Source organism: Cryptomeria japonica, chromosome 1 (assembly GCF_030272615.1).
Source record: "Cryptomeria japonica chromosome 1, Sugi_1.0, whole genome shotgun sequence".
NCBI lineage: Eukaryota > Viridiplantae > Streptophyta > Pinopsida > Cupressales > Cupressaceae > Cryptomeria > Cryptomeria japonica.
This window is the reverse complement of record NC_081405.1, coordinates 368,741,993-368,762,567: the sequence shown is the minus strand read 5'-3', so window position 1 is coordinate 368,762,567 and position 20,575 is coordinate 368,741,993.

The window sequence follows — 20,575 nt, the reverse complement described above, 5'->3', positions numbered from 1 at the left end:
AGTGGGACTCTAGGCCATTTGTTTTTATTAAGATTTATTATTTGTTCAATATATATAGAGTCCTAAATTGTACTGACCTACAATTTTGTCCTCACTCAGGTCTGACTTTGGAATTCATCCTCTAAGGCCTAACTGAAGCACTGATTCTGCTCACACCAACTATCAAACACAAATTTTCACTATCTTTTCTAACTCCTAGCCTTGATCTTGGAGCCCTGATTTCTAAGACCATTGCACTCAACATCGTGGTCCTCTTAAAAAGGGCCCATCTTGGGGCCTCATAATGGTCAGCTAATTTGGGTGGGGATTCAAATATCATGTCAGCTCATGTTGGAAATTCAATTTTTTTTTCAAATAGCAAGTATAATAGGAGGTCTACCCCTCTCATTTAAAACCTAATTAATCATCTATTTGATCAATTGAGAAATTACACTCTAAGTGAGCAAGTAATCAATCTTCTATCAAGCATTGGAGTATAAGTGAAGTCAAGATTCAAGAATTTGAGATGACATTCATGTTCTATGTGTTATGAAGACTCTTTACATGAAACCCTAATTCCTTATGAAGACAAACAAAACTTCATTAAAGGTACATCATTATGTTTTCATCCTTTCCCTCAAAATGAAAGTGTTTTACAACAGATTTTCATTTACATTTCAATTTCAATTTCATGGCTAATTCCAAAACTAGGGATTGACCTAAGGTAAACCCCTATTCCCAATAATTTCCCCCTTTTCAGTATGTGCAGGAATAGGTACTGAGTTGCATTCAGGAGGATTGACAAGATGTAGAGAGATGAACAGGTTCCCTTTTTGATGATAGAAAATTTGGATGACTAGGGCAGTCTGACCACCACCATAGTCATGAAAATACAAGTTGAATTTCTAGGAACAAATCCGAATCTACATCATCTTCTCAGATCTAGGTTGGTGGCTCCATACAATGACTACAACTCACTATTTATGCATAATCTATTAAATAATTTACTATTTTGACATAATCTTTTACAATTCAATCTAGGGAAGAAAGAGCCCCATTTAGAAGGCCTAGAATCTGATTAGAATCTTGGTCTATCAAGCCTAGATTTATCGAAATCTATTCTCCCCTAATGTAATGGTAAATTAAGAAAAATTAGTGGTTTTATTACATTTTATGGTGAAACCCTAATTTTCACCATTACATTTTTCATTAACTCGACTTCTTACAACTTAATTTCTGATTTATGTTCTCAAATATGATTTCTTATGTATTTTCAAATTCAAATTTACACCTACAAGTTTTATTTCCAATTGAATTACATATGTTTAGAGGTTAAGTTCACGCAAACCCAAATTTATAATTATAAGATTGAACTTGTGGGTTGCCTAATTTGGACTCATTATTTTAGATCTGATTGTTTATGCATTTTAAAATTCAAATTTTCACTCATAGCTCTCATTCTCAATTGAATTATATAAATTTAGAGGTTGATTTCACAAAAAAACCTAATTTATAATTCTAAAATTTGCTTGTGGGTTGCATAATTTTTCAAATATGTTTTCATATCTGATCTTTATGATATGTTATGCTATGATTTAGTGGCGTTTATCTTTAAAATTCACAAATCACATTGTTTAATTAATTGGTTAATAGATCAATTTTACAAAATTTTGCATTGTTTAATCGCAATCTTCAATTTGTGCATTCAAATTTCTTTCCTTCGTGCATGAGTTTTGTTACCATTAGTCCTACCTACAATATTCCCATGAGAAGAATTTATAGAATTAAGGCTCTTCAAGTTTTAATTACTAACGATATGGAGCCTAATTTGGATAACTTATTTCACGAGAAAGTTGGTGGTTCCTCCAACCCAAAAAAGGATGTCATTTATCCCCATTCTTTTCATAATTCTCATGATGAGGATGAATCACTAACTAAGGTTATCGTTGAACAATTAGAGAAGACTGACAATGAATTTAAAAATCTTCAACAATGGATGAGTCAACAATACGTGAAAACTAAAGCAATCCCATTGATTGAAGGATAAAAATGAATGGTGCAAAGTGATAAAATTGGTGTTGATTTGTTTCATGGCCTTGCTCATATTGTTGATACTAATATCATGCTTATCAATAGTTGTGTCAAAGTCCTTGGTTACACTCAACCCACTAGTCAAGTCAATCATTATATTCCTATGCCTACATCCTTGCCTAGTGTGCCCACATTTATATCTTCTATCATGATTACTTCCACTCAAAACATTAATCCTACACATGTTAGTCAATGGGGAAACCTTGTTAGCCAGAATTCTTATATACCTCCTCCTATGAGTCTTCCATTTGTATCCCATTAATCTCCCATACCCACATATCATAGTGTTCCACCTCCTTATTCTCAACCTCCACCCACATACAAAAATGTTACTCTATCATAATCCAATATGTCCAATTTCAATCCATCCACTGAAGCAACCATCAACAACTTAGCCCAAACCGTTTCATCCCTACAACAATAGTTGGCTTCCATTACATAATCCAAGTTTAATGTGCCCACATTTGTTGTAGTGAGCCCATTATCCAATGACATTGTTTGTGTTATCTCTCCTAAACATATGGAAGTCCCACAATTGGATCTTTATAATGAAAAAAGTGATCCCTTGACTCATGAAAATATTTCAAACTTTGTGTAGTGACTTTGCTCATGATCAAAGACTTATGGCTAAATTGTTTACTCGAACCTTTAGGGATAAAGCCTTGCAATGGTATTTTTCTTTGCCTCCTTATTATATTACATCATTTCAACAATTAGATAATGCTTTCATTTAACAATTTCACAATCATATTTGTCCTAAGATTACTTTGACTAAGGGTAAGTGCACAAAGATGGTGGTCAAAAAGGGGGGTATAAGTGGACACTTTTTTTTTTTTTGAAATCAGGTGAACTTGAACTTGGAGGCAAAATTTGAAAGTCATCCACTCAAGATATGAAGATAATCAAAGAATAAATATTGTAGTACTCTAAATTTAGTTTCCAAACCACTAAACTTTTTCAAAATTGGATAAGATTAAGGGGGTCAAATCCTTCACGCACGAAAAACTGACCCTGATTTTTTTGAAAAACATAACATAGTGTCTGATGTGCGCATCAAAAAAGTCATAGTTAGATTTAGTATTTTGACAAATCCTTTGGCAGAAAGATAGTTAAGAGTGAGTACTAGAAGATGTGTATTTTTTTGTAATTTTTTGTTGAGTATTTTTTTTTATGATTTTTCCAATCGAGCACATCCTGAAAATTAAGTACCTATTCATGCACGAAGCATAAGTTGCACTAAACAAATCAAAAATACAATTTATTTTTTTTAAATTGTAAATAATCAAGTGCACTACAATAATATATAAAGTATTTTAAATTTGGATAATTATATCAAAAGTTATTCAAAAAATGGTGCACCTATGTATGTGAGAACTATGGAGACACTGGTAAAATAAATTCAATAATAATATGTTATTGTTGTTCAAATTGAAAAAAAAATTATATGGTTAGAAAGCTCAGAAGATGGGTGAAAATATGGTGGCAATTTTAGCAATACCCACTTGATGAAGTGTAAACCTGATGATGACAAAGTTGATAAACCAAGTTGATAAAATAAAACACATCAAAAATGAGAGAAATGGAGGGAAATCAAACTTCCAAACCATAGCTTTGTCATCCAGGCCTATTTCCAAGCCTAAAGAGTCAAAAGCGCATACGGGGTACTTATGGTTTAAAAAGCGTGTACGGGGTACTTATGGTGTAAGCAGCATGTATGCGCTCTTTTTACTATAAACAACGCGTATGCACTCTTTTTACTGTAAACAACACGTACACTATTGTATAATATGATATTCTATATAATATGTGTATATACATACAATATATGTAATATATAATATGTGTATAATATGATATTGTATATATAATATGTATATATACATATAATATATAATATTTATATATATGTATATATATAATATATTAAGTATATATACACATGTAAGTGTATTGTCTCTCCCTCTCAAATGCATACAAGGTGCCTCTCTCTCTCTCTCTCTCTCTCTCTCTCTCTCTCTCTCTCTCCCCTTATCCCTTCCTCCATACCCCATCCCTCCCTCTCTCCCCTTATCCCTTCCTCCATACCTCATCCCTCTCTCTCGCTCTCTCCCCTTCTCCCTTCCTCCATACTCCATCCCTCTTTCTATTATTCTCTCCCTCCCTCCCTCCATACCCCACTGCAACTGTGTCTGCACTTCTATAGAAGTAAGCGAATTTATTTCTTGTCTGCAACTTTCTCTTTGATTTTTATCATGTATGCTCTCCTAAGAAATTAACTGATGGATTTGTGTGTGTATATTGAATAGGAGGAATAGGGTTTGAAATTGAACCATGAGTGTATTACCGTGACAAACAAGGAAACCTACAGCAATATTCTTCTCGAATGTGTTTTTAATGAGCAGAGCAGATGTGGAAAATAGTGTCAACAAAGTAACATGATGAGTCAGAGTACCTGCAATATGTTTTTCAGAAGGAAATAACAGGTAGGAAGAGAAAGAGGGAGAGTAACATAAATGATGTCCTGGAGAATGATAGTGGTGGGTATGCGAGAGTTCCCATGTTGTTACACAACACCTGTCACCTAAAGAAATTAAAGTTTGTTGTATGCATGGTAGTGGTAGTAAATGATGATTATCACTTGTCAAACAACTTGGAACGGTACATACCCATGAAAGAAATCAAGTGTGTAATTCCTATAGTCACAATCAAGATCAGTCTTATAACCTTACAAATTTAATAGCATCATATGTTTTAAAACTTAGGCAGTACTCTTAGGGTTAGGTCAAGCTCTTACACTTTCTTTTTAGCGAAGCCTCGTTGTTCGTTCACTTGGAGTCTCGTTGTATGATGTTCTATTCATAACTTTAAATTTAATATATCGTTTTATTAGCCCACCATATGACCCATTAGGTGTCATTAGAGGATGTATTGTTTCCTAAGAGGTCATATGGTGTCCTGTGACCCCTTAAGACACCATACAACCCATAACAACACCATATGGTATCCTAAGGGGTCACAGGATGTCATATGACCCCTTGGGACACCAATGACCCATAACAACACCATATGGTGTTCTAAAGGGTCATATGGTGTTCTATGACCCCTTAGGACACTATTTGGTGTCGTTATAGGTCCTATGGTGTGCTAAGGGATAATATAGTGTCATATGACCCCTTAGGATACCCTATGACCCCTTAGATGTTGTTAGGGGTCATATTGTGTTCTAAGGGTCATATTGTGTCCTGGATTCGATATCTCTTCCTCTCCCTCCCCCCTCCTTCTTATCTCCCTCTCTCTCTCTCCCCTTATCCCTTCCTCCATACCCCATCCCTCTCTCTCTCACTCTCTCCCCTTCTCCCTTCCTCCATACCCCATCCCTCTTTCTCTTCTTCTCTCCCTCCCTCTTTCTCTTCTTCTTTAATTCCTATAGTCACAATAAAAATCAGTCATATGGTGTCCTGTGACACCTTAAGACACCATATGATCCATTAAGACACCATAAGACCCATAACAACACCATATTATGTTCTAGGGGTCATAGGATGCCATATGACCCCTCGGGACACCAATGACCTATAACAACACCATATGGTGTTCTAAAGGGTCATATGGCGTTCTATGACCCCTTAGGACACCATTTGGTGTCATTATAGGTCCTATGGCGTGATAAGGGATAATATAGTTTCAAATGACCCTTAGGACACCCTATGACCCCTTAGATGTTGTTAGGGGTCATATTGTGTCCTGGATTCGATATATATATATATATATATATATATATATATATATATATATCCCCTTCTCCCTTCCTCCATACCCCATCCCTTTTTCTCTTCTTCTCTCCCTCCCTCTTTCTCTTCTTCTATAATTCCCATAGTCACAATTGAGATCCGTCATATGGTGTCCTGTGTCATTTCTCTCTCCCTCTCCCTCCTCTCTCTCTCTCCCTCCCTCCCCCTCCCTCCCTCTACCCCTCCCTCCCCCTCCCTCCCTCTACCTCTCCCTCCCTCCCCCCTCTCTCTCCCCCCTCTCTCCCTCTCCCTCCTTCCCTCCTCTCTCCCTCCACCCTACTCTCCCTCTCCCTTCCTCCATACCCCTTCTTCTCTCCCACCCTCCCCCCTCTTCTCTCCCTCTCTCCCTCCCTCTACCTCTCTCCCTCTCTCTACCTTCCCTCCCCCCCCCCTCTCTCTCTCTCTCTCTCTCTCTCTCTCTCTCTCCCTCCTTTCCTCTCTCTCTCTCTCTCCCTCTCTCCCTCTCCCTCCTTCCCTCCTCTCTCCCTCCACCCTACTCTCCCTCTCCCTTTCTCCATACCCCTTCTTCTCTCCCACCCTCCCCCCTCTTCTTTCCCTCTCTCCCTCCCTCTACCTCTCTCCCTCTCTCTACCTTCCCTCCCCCCCTCTCTCTCCCTCTCTCTCCCTCTCCCTCCTTCCCTCTCTCTCTTCCTCTCTCTCCCTCCCTCTCTCTCTCTCTCTCTCTCTCCTCTCTCTCTCTCTCTCTCTCTCTCTCTCTCTCTCTCTCCCTCTCTCTCTCTCTCTCTCTCTCTCTCTCTCTCTCTCTCTCTCTCTCTCTCTCTCTCTCTCTCCCTCCCTCCCCCCTACTCTCACTCTCCCTTCCTCCATACCCCTTCTTCTCTCCCACCCTCCCCCCTCTTCTCTCCCTCTCTCCCTCCCTCCTTCCCTTTAGCCCCCCTCCTCTCTCCCTCCCCCCCACTCTCCCCCCACTCTCTCTCTCTCTCTCTCTCTCTCTCTCTCTCTCTCTCTCTCTCTCTCTCTCTCTCTCTCTCTCTCTCTCTCTCTCTCTCTCTCTCTCCCTCCCTCCCTTTTCATTCACATCTTTTCTACTACCATTAGTGCATACGCGGTACTTATTACTTGTAAGTGCATATGGGGTACTGAGCCCATTATTCGCTACTTCGTGATAACATTTTTTAGGCTTAGGAGCACGTATGTGCTACTTATTATTCCAGAATGGGAAAAAAGAATATCGTTGGGCTTGCCAACATCTTATGGACTAACAACACGTATGCGGTTATTAATGTAGCACGTACGTGGTACATAGACATAGTTTTAGTTGTCCAAGAGCCTCAACTACCTCAAAAGAAGTTTTTGAGGTCATTGAAGGCCCCACTGGAACTGTGTCTGCACTTCTATCATTGTTTTATACATAGAAGTAAGTGAATTTTTTGTTTTTGCATGATTTCAAATGATTGAATTGTTGTTCTTATTAGTTTTGTCAATAGTATTGTGATTGTTTAATAGTTTGATTCCAAAAAATAGTGATAAGATGCATATTTATGGTTATTTGTTTGTTTATGAACTTTTGTGTTTACATATATATGTAATATGATTATATTTAGGACAACCGATATCAACCATGGGAAAGAACAAGCGAGGAACGATGGAACAACAAGAGGATCAAAAGGAAAGACAAAGGCAACATATGAAGAAATTGTGTGACATAAGAACAATGGGAGAAGAAGGTATGTCATCCTCAACATCTCAATTCGATTTACCAAATGAATATAATACACCTAATGCAATTGAAGAAGAGACATTTGATTTTCTATATGAACCTAATGCAATTGAAGAAGATACCGCATTGAATAATCAATTAAATGATGAACATAAACCTTCTCTACTTGATGAATTGAATGTACATAATGCACCGATGCTAACACCTCCTAGAATCATTCATAGGAAACCAAAGTATCTAATTGACATTGATGAGAATATATTGAAGCCAATGCCCAATAAAATGAATGAACAAACTTGTAGGAGAATGGTTAAAAGAATATGGAAAAACTATTTTGAAAACTTAAATCAAACCACAAGATGTCAATTAATTGTTCAAATGATTAAAAATTTGAATTTTAGAGAGACAATGAAAATTCTAGGCCTAAGATCATCTGAAAGTAACAGTGAAAGAACTATTGTGAGAAATCTATTTGATGCATATCAAGCTATTGGTTCAAAATCACGTACTAAAGATTCTAATGCTACTTAACGTATCATTACATCAACCATAATGAGCGAGAAAATTAAAAAAGATCGTTTGATAAGAAAAACAAGTAAGTCATTAAACATTAGTAGAACAACATTAAGTAAAGCATTAAAGAGGTGGGAAAAAATAGAGGAACCTAACAATAATTCTCTTTGGGCATTCTCGGGTAGACTACCATGCAAAGACAAGGTTGTTGTTGATGCACTAAAAACATTAATTGAAATTTTTTGGCATGACAACACAAGAGTTTCACCCAACCAAAGAGATGTTGTTAGAAGGAAAATTGGGTCTACAAATCATGAGCCACATGCCAAACACTATTTGGATATGACTCAAACTAAATTTTATGAAAGATTCCTTCAAAAATTTTCTCAAATAAGAATTTCTCAAAGATTTTTTGAAATGGCAAAACCTTTTTATATTAAGATTAATCATGTACGCACCACGTGTTGTTGTAGGATGCATATTGAATTTTCCATGCATTATGATATTTTTCATCATATTTGTTCTACTTTGCACACTAATGATGTTTTGCAGGAATGTAATATACAAGCACCTCCCAAGTCAATAAGAGAATTTATTTCAAGTGTGCTATGTAATAGACATGATGGTTGCATTTATTATAAGATGCCTTGTTTGGAAGGTTCTTGTGCTATATGTGGTGGTTTGCAACGTTCACTAAGATGCGTACATTTGGAGAGCATGCATGAAATTGGTAAGAAACTAGTTTCTTTCAGAAAATACAAGATAGTGACATATGGAGTTAAAGATGGAAAAGATTTGAAGAGATGTGAGCTAGTGAAAAATGATATATGTGTAGCTCAATTTATGAAAATGTTTCAAGCGAAACTAGTTTATGAGTACATAATGCATACACATAGAGATCGATGGTTCAATGAGCAATTAAAGTTATGTAAGGACACATTTCCTCTTGGCACCATTGTCTCTATCGTTGATTTCGCTGAAAATTATACACTACAACCTCAAAATGAAGTGCAATCTATGTATTATCACTCTACACAAGTTTCTATTTTTGTACACATAGCATTCATGTATGTAGATGATAGCATAGAGGAGGATAGAAAGGTTGTAAGAGAGTATCACTTCTACATAAGTGATGATCATACTCATTCATCAGAGTTTGTTCAAGGATTATTTAAAGTTTTCTATGATAGTTTAAGGGAAAGGAACATACGATACAATCGACACTTAATATAGTCAGATAATTGCACCGCACAATTTAAGAATGCAACAATGTTTTATTGGTTGACAAGGATGCATATGCCAAGTAGTGTACAACATTTTTGGAATTTCACTGAGGTTGGACATGGTAAGGGAGAGCACGATGGTGCAAGAGCATGTGTGAAAAGAGCCCTAGCTAGGGAAGAATTGAAGTACGAAGGTGGTGCTGAGTCGATGGATGCAGAAACAATTATGCGATGGTGTAAGTCTACGATGGGTCCAAATAATCTAGGTACGTCAATGATTCATAGATATTTTTGGTTGATCATTGAATCTAACATTGAAAACTATCTAGATTATTGTACAGTTGCAGGATTGAGTGACATGCACTCATTTATGAGTTCAAATTCAAGTTCACTGGTAATTTATACGATACAGATGGTATGTTTTTGCTCTTCATGCATGTATTGTTTGTGGGAAGAATGTGAATCACAAGAGTGGGTTGAGAAATGGTCTTGTAGACCATTGGTTCCCATTGATTCATATCAAATTCCCAAAGCACTACAATTGAGCCAGATGGAGACATCAGTGGATTTTGACCATATATCCAACCTAGTGGATTCAAGTGATTTTTTGAGTTAATTTTTTTGCAAGTATTCTTTTTGGTTCATATTGTTGTACATCATACTTTATTTTTGGTATTAATTAACACTTTATAAAATGCAGGTCATGTGTATGCAGTTGTTGCAGAAGAGAACACTGAAGAAGGAACATATTACTATTTGTGTCATTGTGTTGAGGCAAAAAGAAAATTGACAACTACAATCATTGACGGAGAGGGTATTGAGTACCCAATAGGGTCTGTTGTCATGACAGGAACATGGCTTCAGAGATACCCTATCAAGAATTATAATGTTTGGTTGTTCGAGGACTTTGAAACACACAGACATATTCTTCATTTCTCTAACCTTGTTGTTGCAACAAATATTCACTTGATTAAGTATCGTGGTAGACCTAATAACAATATTTTATGGAAAGTTCATGAATCTGATCACGAGGCAATACTTGACACAATAGAGGTTAGAGCCGATCTTGAAGGCTCACTTGATTGATTCTATGGTTCAGAGTAGAATGATTTTGAGAATTTTGTATAAATCGTCGATGAATTGTTCTATATTCATTTTTTGTATATATAAATGCCCATGAGCTGATTTTTACATGTTTAGGGGCATAATTTTGTATATTTAAATGGCAATGAGCTGATTTGTACATATGTACATGCCAAATTTTGTATATTAAAATGGCGATGAGCTGAATCACACATATTGTAATGCCAAATTTTGTATAAAAGCCCATGAGATGATTTGTATATTAAAATGGCGATGAGTTGAATTACACATATTGTAATGCCAAATTTTGTATAAAAGCCCATGAGATGATTTGTAAGACATTTTTTTGTATAATCAAATAGCCAAGAGCTGATTTGACCATATTTAGAGGCAAATTTTTGAATAATATGTGACAATGTTTTGTGACTATTTTGTGTGTCAATGTTTTATGACTATGTTTTGAGTATATGTGATGTGTTCCTGGTCAATCATGGGCATTCTTGATTCTTGTATAATCATGGAGAATTAGTTGAGTCATTATCGGGTCATAGGGGTCATAGATTGAGACTAGATACAATTTGAGCAAAAATTGTCATTATTGTCAAAAAAATTGTCAAAAAAGTTGTCAAGTAACTTCTACATTGTGTCGGTAGGGTATGACTCTCAACATTCTGGCACTTTGGGATGCATGACAATGGAATGTCTAGCGTAAAAATGCCCACTCGAATGCACTCGTGACATCGGTTTATGCACATGACGAACTAAATCAATTCTAGCCAATCCTGCAACTTTGCATTGCATGCAACTAACGACTTTTGTAGCAAGCGAAAAAATGCTACCAATTGAAAATGGCTTTGAGTCGTCAAAAACTAAGATAGACCATTGTAGAAGAGCCTCACACAACCCCACGGGTTCAAACAGATTGACCATATGTGTCCTGGATTTGAAGAAACAATCCGTCAAATTTTGACAATTTTTTGGACTCAGGGCACTTGAGAGATCGCACCGGTATGGTATGACTCTCAACATTTCGATGCTTTGGGATGCATGATAGGGGCATGCCTATCGTAAAACTACCCACACAAATGCACTCACGACATCAGTTTATGCACACGATGAACCAAATCAATTCTAGCCAATCTTGCAACTTTTCATTGCATGCAACTGACAATTTTTGCAGCAGGCAAAAAAATGCTACCAATTGAAAATGGCTCCGCATCATCAAAAACCAAGATAGAACATTGTAGAGGAGCCTCACGCGACCCCATGGGTTCAAACGGATTGACCATATGTGTCCTGGATTTGAAGAAACAGTCCGTCAAATTTTGATAATTTTTTGGACTCAAGGCACTTGAGAGATCGCCCCGGTACGATATGACTCTCGATGTTCTGATGCTTTGGGATGCATGATAGGGGCATGCCTAGTGTAAAACTACCCACATAGACATGCTTGTGACGTCGATTTGTGCACACAATGAACCAAATCAATTCTAGCCAATCTTGCAACTTTGCATTGCATGCAACTGATGGTATTTGCAGCAGGCGAAAAATGCTACCAATTGAAAATGGCTCCAAGTCATCAAAAAATGAGATAGGCCATTGTAGAGGAGCCTCACATGACCCCATGGGTTCAAATGGATTTACCATATGTGTCTTGGATTTGAAGAATCAGTCCGTCAAATTTTGACAATTTTTTGGATCGCCTTGGTATGGTATGACTCTCAATGTTCTGGTGCTTTGGGATGCATGAAAGGGGCATTCCTAGTGTAAATGTGCTCATGACATTGGTTTGTACATATGATGAACCAAATCAATTCTAGCCAATCTTGCAACTTTGCATTGCATGCAACTGACGGTTTTTGCAGCAGGCAAAAAAATGCTACCAATTGAAAAGGGCTCCGAGTCGTCAAAAACCGAGATATGCCATTGTAGAGGAGCCTCACGCGACCCCACAGGTTCAAATGGGCCGACCATATGTGTCCTGGATTTGAAGAAACAATCCATCAAATTTTGATAATTTTTTGGACTCAGGGCACTTGAGAGATCGCACTGGTATGGTATGACTCTCGACGTTCCGATGCTTTGGGATGCACGATAGGGGCATGCCTAGTGTAAAACTGCCCATCCGGACATGCTCGCAATGTTGGTTTGTGAACATTACGAACAAAATTTGACCATTGTGAGCGTGAGGGTGCTCTCACATCAAACACATGTTGTTTATATTCATATTGTCGATTTTTGTTGTTTATATTCATATTGTTGATTACATATGCAAATATTCATTTAAATTTATAAAAGGGCAGCCACCAAATACATCGAATACACAATAATGAACTGAATACAAGGAGTTTTGTAGGGTTAATTCAACATTTTAGAAATTTTATCAAATCATATTCCATGATTGCAATGTTTTATATCATATATTTTTGTTGTTTATATTCATATTGCTGATTACATATGCAAATATTCATTTAAATTTATAAAAGGACAACCACAAAATACAATGAATACAAAATAATGAACTCAGTACACATTTATTGGATCGAATATCGATATTTATATATATATAAAAAAGGCATGTCTGCCAAGTCAATACAAGTATTACAAAAATGTGGCATATGACATGTCCAAATCGATATACAATAAAAATGTAGAATATATCTACATGTATTGGTCATTCTATGACCAAAACTAACACTATATGATCCTAAACTTGTGGCGGATCATCAAAATCAAGCCTCTTCGATGCAGTATGTGTCTCTGTGGATGGCTGCAAAACCACAATTCAAAAGCCAAGTTAGAATTCTTTTGTAGAAAATAGTTCACAATTAACAACATAACTATGCATTTAACTATAATTCCTTTGCAATTGAAATGTAGATTACCTCATTGGCTGATCTAGGACCTAATGTCTTCGCTCTCCTCTCCTTGTCACTCTTAGGAGTTTTCTTGAAGACATACTTAAACGGATCCACATTATGGTCATACCGTAAAGGGGTCTATTGTAGATTAAATGTACAATTAATACAATGTACTAACATAAATATATCAAAAACACTTAAAATCTATAATATAGAGAACAATGACGTACCTGTGCTTGAGATGCTTCTCCAATGGACTGAGGATGGCTCACCATCGATGTAGAAACTGTTGCTATTACCTATACAAAAAATGTTCAAAGATTAAATACAATTAATATAATGATAAGTATTGAAGGTTATGTAGACGTCTAAAAATGGTCAATGCTTGCGGAATCATACTTTAATATTTGCGCATTGCCTTATTTTAGGGTTTTTGCGTTGTATTAACATTTCTCCTATGACATGCACTTGGTTTTTATCATTTGCGAGCATTGAGTCCTTCTTCTGCATTCTTCATTTGTCTTGCTTTCGATTTTGGTCTTGTCAATAACAATCTTCAGTCATGATTTTGATCGATCTTATCCTGTCGCATCAATGTGCGTGCTCATTTGTCATATTTGGACATTGTCAATCCTAATTAGGGTTTTTTCCTCTTATCAATCTTGTCATCTGGCGATTGATTTGTCATCGATCGTTGTCATTTTCAATCTTATCATCATGCGATCGATTTGTCATCGATCGTTGTCGTTATCAATCTTGTCATCATGCGATCGATTTGTCATCGATCGTTGTCATTTTCAATCTTGTCATCTTGCGATCGAATTGTCATCGATCATGGTCATTTTCAATCTTGTCATTTTGCAATCTATTTTGTCATCGATCCTTGTCTTCTTGTCAATTTTGTCATTTTGCGATCGATTTGTCATCGATCATCGTCTTTCTCAATCGTGTCAATTTGGATCAATTAGTCATTGTTCCTCATCAATTGGCACATTTATCAGTCAAATCACTTATCAACATTGGTCCTTTGTTAATCAGAATCATGATCAAATTGATCCTTTGTCAGGACCTAATTGTCATTCTTGCATTTTCTAATTCATCTTCTAGGGTTTCATGATTTATTCATTTAACCTTGTTTGTCATTTCTCCCTCTAGGTTAAATAGTTTATTTATCCTAAGTCTTCTTATCACAATTAAATGTTTATTTAATTGGCTAACTAATTCTTCCCTCTTTGTGAATTAATTAATAAATGAAAAATTGTTGATTAATTCACTTAATTCCTAATTTCCTCATTTTCTAAATTTCTTAATTCCTAATTTCCTCAATTTTCTAATTTCCTAATTTCTAATTCATCTAATTTCAATTCTCTCCTATTTTTCTCCTAATTTCATGGGAATGACATTTCAAGTTGTCATAATTTGTCATAATTGACAATCAATCAATTTTGACATAGAAATTTGTCATAATTTTGTCAAGATTATCAATCAATCAATTTTGCATAGAAAGTGCAAATTTGTCATAATTTGTCATGTTTGTCATTCTTGATTTGCAATTTCCATTTGAATCAAATTCATGCTAATCTTGTCTTTTCTCCAATTTGTTTATAAATTGGATGAATTTCTTCAATCAAGGTCCCTGATCCCTGGTCGAATCAATCACACTTCTAGTATTCTTGCGCTATCGTCTTGTCTACTTGCTTTCACATCATGCTTATGCACTAGTAGGTGAGATCCACAACAAAGCTATTTGAAGGAGAAAGAAGGACAATGGAGCCACATGAAGGAGACATTCAAGTTTGCAATGGTTTGCATTTGAATTGATGTCTTGTTTTCATGTCTTTATTGAGTGTTTTTAGGATTGTTATCATTGCAATTAAGTTTTTGTGATTGAACTAGGCTAATTTGTCATCTGCTTTGATGATATCTGAATTCTTATCTACATAAATTGGTGAACCCGATGTGAACTAACCCCCTAACCATGCTTTTGAGTGATTTTGAGTTGATTTGCAAATGAAAAACCCAAGAAACAGGGTAATGCAGGGCTTTCTGAGAACTTCTGCGCCTGTGTAAGAGCAATCTGTGCCTGTGTCAAGCATTCTGTGCCTATGTCAAGGACTTCTGCGCCTGTGTCAAAGGGATCTACGCCTATGTTACTACATTCTGTGCCTATGTCACTGCAATCTGCGCCTGTGTAAGACATTCTGTGCCTGTGTAAGGCCAGAAACAAAGGTAAAAGGAACTGATTTTACTTGCAAATTGTTTTGTTTTGCATTCTATTTTTGCTTTTTGGTTTTTTGGTACTGATTCTTTGTGCAACACCTTGGCATTACACATGGCAAAGAAAAAAATGAAACTACTAACACATTTTATGCAGGTTCGATAGTCAAAGACTAAGCAAATTAAACTTCTGACTTGGTGGTTTTGCAGGTTGCCTTATACTCCAACTAAACCTTGTGTTTGTAATTCATAATTAGGCACCTAGTTTTGATTGCTAAGTAGGATGGAATGAACGTATGTTTTCTTTGATTGTTGAGTTTGACATTGGAGTAGGAGAGTATGCTCTCATCCTTCTTAGGGTGATCAGAAATCCAGATCTTCGATACCATTCTCATGTTTTGATTGTGTGTTACCTTTAGAGGGCCTACCTTCCTGACCATTTGCTTTCTTTTGCAAGCAAGTGATAATCATGAGAAGGGAATGACCCAAAGTGAGTACAGCTAGAATACCTTGGCATTCTAACTCACTATAAATAAATACCTAATGGGCGAAAGCTTTGAAGGAAGGGTTACGTGGGAATTGTAGTTACTTGGGAAGTGATGACTCTTGGACTCTTTCTCATATCAACATCTAAGTAGGGCCTCAAGGTCTAAATCATGCTTGCGCGACTACATTTGTTTGGTATCTTGGTGGGCTTAATGGCTCAATCACACTTGCGTGACACCAAGGAGTAACGCTTAACAGAAATCCCGACTAAACACCTTGTATTTAGAGGCCAAAAACCTTCTAGTTGCTTGAGAAGGACAAGTTCGGATACTTGGAAGAGATACTAAGTTCGCCATGGGGAGATTTCCATGGGGACTGATGCTTGGCTTCCCTGAGAAGTGAGTGCCATGGAGGGGAACCCGTGGGGTAAAGCATCTATGTATTCTCCTTGAATCTCATAATGAGTCTACCTCTCAAGTACCTACTGTCCTTGCCTACCATAAGAAATGTGTGAATGAGCATGATTGTCTTGAGTCTAAGTTGAAGTATCTTGTCTTCTTTTCTTGTCAAAAGTTGAGTTGTGTCTCATTTCAAAAACAAGACAAATTGATTCAAAACAAGGTTAAACACAAGAGTATTGCATTCAACAAACTTCAAAAACCTTCAAACATGGTTGTCAAACATTTTTCATAATCTTGTCTCAACATTCATGTCACTTAGATTTAGGTTCATCCTAGGTTTGCATTTTGCAAATTCATTGTCAATTACCAAGGTTAAGTTTCACCTAGGTCATACTCCTTTGCATATCAATAAGGGTCATCCATTTTGCATGTGTCCTCTTGCATTAGAGTAACACCATCTCATAATTCAACCTTAGGTTTTGCCTTAGGTTGACATTGTCATACATTTGCATTTGCATCCTTGTTCTCATAACATTAGGTCACATTTCCATACCCTAGGTCTCTTCATTAAGCTTAGGTCATTATCATATCATATTAGGGTCATTTGCATAGTAATTGTCCCTTTGCATATAGTGTCAAAACTAGGTTTTGTCATACTTGAGTAATGCAAATATTTGGTAAACCCTAAGTTATTGTTAGGAAGTCTTGACCTTATCAAACTTTTGTCTTTTTGTCATCAATTTCATTTGGTCAAACCTAGCTTAGTATCCAAGCATATAGGTGAGACATTGTCAAATTGTCCTATTGTCACTTGGTCCTTTTGTCCTTTGAGGTCTAGACATCATTTCAATTTCCTAAGGGTCTCATTTTTAGAATTGCATTCATAAGTTTGTCAAAATCTTGAAAAACAACAAAAACATTAAGTTGCATTGTCATCCTTTTAGGTTGCATTTGTCAATCCCATTAGTTGCATTGCATAGTGACATGTTTGTTGAAATGAGGTCTCAACCTTCTTATGAAGCCATGCCATCACAATTGAGAAATCAATCATGTCAATCCAATCTCTACATGTCTCAGAACTTGGATCAAACTTATCATGATGATGTAAATGTCCAAATACAAAAACTAGAGGAGAAACTAGCTCAAGAAAATGAGATTTTGGAACAAAGAGTGAAAAACATTGAGAAGAATAGATCACAAATGTCCAAAATGTTTCAAAAATTTCTACGTCGAAATCCAAAGATTGAGCCAATTGATGTAAGATCTCTTCTTGAACGATCAGACATACCAGCTCTCCTCTCCCAAATAGAGATGATGAAACAATTTCTAGAAAAGAGACAACATCAATTTCAACATTATGTGCCTCCACAACAAGAACAAGAAGGTGTTTACTATCAATCAGATTTTCAACCAATAGCAATGGTTCAACCAATTGTTCAACATATACAACCAACACAACCAATGGTCCAATTTCAACAATATGTCCAACCAACTATACAATGTCCACAAATAGTTCAACCAATGGTGGAATATCAACAAGTTCAATCAACATATCAATGTCAACAACCACAACCAAACATTCAAAAACAAAGGTTGCAGCACACACCAACCCAAGTTTCAAACATGTTAGAACAATTGAACCAAGTCCAATATCAAAACATGACATCAGATCAGAACCAACTCCTTTCCAAACAAGTTCAAATTCCGGATACAATTATGTCAAAACCTCGAAAGAAAGGTGGCTTTATTGCAATGATCTTAAGGAAACTACAAAGTGAGTTCTTTGAGGAAGATCAAGATAATACACTTATGTCTATCAATGCCTCATCCCCCCACAAACAAATTGACTCCACAGTGGCATCTATCCCTACACCTTTAGAAGTTTCACAGGAACCTTCTATATTGTCCTCATCAAACAATACACTCAAGGATGCAATTATCCAAGGGCTATCCATAATTGATTGCCAAGATAATCCAATTCATGATGCACATCCTTGTCATGTTTCAGAAATACAAGACCCAATGCCACCATGCACTTTATTGCCATTACCTATTTTAGAGGACCCCATTCGAAGTCCCTCTTCCTCATGTTCAAGCATTGATTCCTTGCTAGAATCCATCACAAATGTTCAAAGTGCATTTCCTTCATGCCAAAGCATTAATCCCTTGCCAAAATCCCCCATGCATATCCAAAGTCCAACCCCATGTGAAGAGGATAATTTAGAGCATGAAGAAACGTGTCTTAAAAAAGATCAAGATCAAGATCTTGAAACCTTATTATCCCATCCAATTGTTGACCAGAATCCCATTTCCCCAGACACTCGCAATGATTCCATTATCCCTGTCCATTCTATCCAAGAACACAATGTCCTTTCAAATCTCATTGACATTCCACTTCCTAAGAAAGATCAAGATATCCCTTCCATCCTTTCCGATGATCCCATTAAAAGTCAAGAGCAAATCACCTTTAAAGAGGATTCCAATGATCTTGCTCGTTGTCAAGATCAAATTATTTCTTTAAATCCTCCACAAGATCCTTTTGTTCCTCCATCTCCTTGTCCTAATGCTACATATACACTCCAAGATCGCATTTCTTTTGATGATCCCATTATTTCTCCCATTCCATCTCTTGAAGAGCCTATCATTGAACCATGCCCACTACACAATCCTAGTCCCCCTCACAATCCTAGTCCCCCTCATGATCCTAATCCCCCTCATGATTCTAACGTGTCAGTGCAAGATGTTCATGAACCCTCAAAATGCATAATGGGTTCTTCCACTTTGGTGCAATCTGATCCACTTCAAGATCTCATTATTTCTCTCATATCATATCCACCTCATAATGGACTCACGTCTTCTTCCCAAAGAAAAGAGTATCCTACAAGTCAAGATATTCATAAAGGCAAAGGAGTAGATCTCCATAAGAAAGAATCCCTTCATGTGAAAGAAAATGTTAAGGGTCATGTCTACACAACTCACTCTCATGACGTGGGTACCCCTACTAAATCCAACATCCCTTCAAAATCCAAACATATCCCTTCCCCATCATACTTTCCATCCATCTTAGGTCCTTATATTCCTTCATCCTCTATGCAAGGCTAGCAAAGGCACACATCCTTGAGTAAATTTCATCAATCCAAAAGAACTCCATTTCATTCATATCCATCCATGCATTCCTTTCCCCCTCCAAGCAATTTGGATGCCAAGTATAAATGTCATCAGTCTAGAAGTCCACATGTATTCAAGGATCAACATGTCCAATATAATCGACATGTCAAAACAAAGAACAATATGATCTATAAAGAAAAAGAAAAATCCAAAAGGTCACAAAGGCCCATTGCTCAAAAAAAAAATTCAAAATAAATATGGGTTCCTAAATCCCTTGTGCAAGCAATGCACTCCAAGGAACCACAAAAGCATGAAAAATCAAAAACCATGTGGATCCCTAAGCAACTCCTTGAAGCACAAAAGCCTAAACAAACATCAAAATTGGCATCCAAAGTTGCTATTCCTCCATCCAACCCTCTCAAATTTGTTCCTCCATCACCTTCTTCATCCATTTTGGGCCCTTACATCCCAAAATCCCAAGCTATTCCTCCATCCAAATCTCACAATCTGAAATACATTTTTCCTCCATCAGTCCATCACCCCTCAAGGTGTGTGCCAATGTCAATCTTGCCAACATTTCTATCCACTCAAGCCCAATTCTTCCAATACCCTATCCATTATCCAATGCATATTTTCCATCCTTTGATCCCTTTGATCCCATCCTTTACATAAATCCTTGCCTTAGTTTCATCTCTTTTTCCATGTCCTTATCCTACCAACGTCTTTGAGCATACTTTTAAAGGTCATGGTCCATTTTTTTCAAGGCTACTATCCAAACAAAAATATGTTTAAGTCCTTCTTCCATCCCCTATCATGTGTCCATCTTCTCTTGAAAAAGTCAAAATACAAAAAAAAAAGTGAAAAAAAAAAGAAAGAAAAAAAATAAAACAAAAATGATTCGTCCACTGGTGAAAACCTGGCAAATAGGTGCCTTGGGCAAGTACCGTGATGAAAACCTAGCAAATAGGCATCATGCATAATCTATGAACTTCTTGCACACTGTACTTGGGGACAGGTTTTATCCTATCATATCCTTTTGTCCTTCATTGTTCCATTATCCTATCGAACCCCTGTCATTACCCTTCATATCCTATTGTCCCTCATGTTCAGTTTCCCTTTCCACCTTTGATCTTGACAAGGC